This window comes from Pteropus medius, unplaced genomic scaffold (assembly GCF_902729225.1).
Source record: "Pteropus medius unplaced genomic scaffold, Ma_sr-lr_union100, whole genome shotgun sequence".
Classification (NCBI taxonomy): Eukaryota; Metazoa; Chordata; class Mammalia; order Chiroptera; family Pteropodidae; genus Pteropus; species Pteropus medius.
In genome coordinates this window covers 20,052,402-20,053,740 of record NW_024349803.1, presented here as the reverse complement: position 1 = coordinate 20,053,740, position 1,339 = coordinate 20,052,402, and the positions used below count along the sequence as shown (strand labels likewise).

At 55.5% G+C, this 1,339-nt stretch overlaps 1 protein-coding gene across 1 annotated transcript in view; it reads left to right on the top strand.

Moving 5' to 3' along the window:
* The first annotated feature begins 56 nt into the window (after positions 1–56).
* TMEM89 (transmembrane protein 89) overlaps positions 57–1,339 on the top strand; it is a 2,286-nt gene continuing 1,003 nt past the window's right edge. Inside the window, exon 1 of the transcript XR_005647537.1 lies at positions 57–1,006. The gene's annotated coding sequence lies outside the window, so the exon portion shown is untranslated. The remainder of the gene's footprint in view (positions 1,007–1,339) is intronic.

Below are 1,339 nucleotides of genomic sequence, written 5' to 3'. Positions count from 1 at the left end.
CAGAGCAGGAGGGCGAGCTGTGGGGGCACCCAACTCTGAGTTTCACCGTAGCCACGTGCAGCCCTTGGCACCTGCGTCTCTGTTTTAAAATACTTGGGATCAGCTGCTTCGTAGGAATGATCTGTTCTCGGACACCTGAGAAAGGACAGGGCAGGCCAGGTGCCAATAGACAGTCCCTGGAGAGTAGCGTGAACACCTGAGCAACCAGCTGAGGAAGCGCAGGTGTTCACAAGTGCCACTGGTCTGCATTAAGAAGTAGCCGCATGACTGATTTACTTGGGGAAATGCCTTTGTAATGAGATCTGAGATTGGCAGGTCAGCCAAGAAGCGTGTGCTAATTTGGCCATAAAACGCCAACACATGGGCATACGGTCCAGTGGGCAGCAGCAGGTGACTGGTGGCACTGGAATCTTCCTGGGCGTTTGGTGTCTCATCAGTAGAGCAAGAACAGTAATAGGACCACCTCCTGGGTTCCTCAAAGGGTATTCGATGAGCACGTGGGCGGAGACTGCCCACCCTCAAATCACTGAGCCACCTTGCTGAGCAAAGGGGTGCCTTTCCCCAGCTCTGTTTCTCTCGCAGTGTGTGTCAATGCCCTGCACTGTGTTTGCCAGTCATCCGTCCTTCCCACATCCCCCAGAACCTCAGCCCGGGAGGTCAGGGCTTTTTGTGTCACGCCATGTCCTGGCACCAGGAATGGTGTCTGGCATTAGCAGTACTTAGCAAATATTGGTTGAGTGAGATTATGTGCTGGAATGGAAGGCAGACCTCAAATAAGAAATTGCAGCTATTTAGAATAAACAGGGTCACATGAGAGAGAAGGGACTGCGTTGCCCAAGATGGTCATGGGAGGGAAGCTCAGGGAGCAGGTGACGCTTGAACTGAAACTCCAGCTGTGAGAAACGCCTTCCTAGGAGTAAAAGATAGTGCTCCTGGTACAGCAGGTGTGTTCAGGTGGGAGGGGAGACCGAAGCATGCCGGACCTCACAAGCCCTCACAAGCCTAGGTGAGCCTTTAGGCTTTAGAGAGCCAGGGGCCCCGCGTTTTTGAGCGCCCACTCTGCCGCGATGCAAACTGCAGGGTAGGCTGGGCAGAGGGGACCAGTGAACAGCCCTGTGCTGGACAGAAGCATTAGAAACAGTGGGGTTAGGATTTTAGGGGTTGGATGTTTGGTGCGGAAGACAGCGGAAGGAGGTGCTTCTTCGGCCCTGGGCCCCAAGCCTCCCAGGCCGGGAACTGTACCTTCGTTCCCACCCCCACCCCCACCCCCACCCCCTACTACATTTTCTGGCCAGGCGGCCCCTCATGAGGGGCCATGGGCCCAGCTGGAACCTGCTGC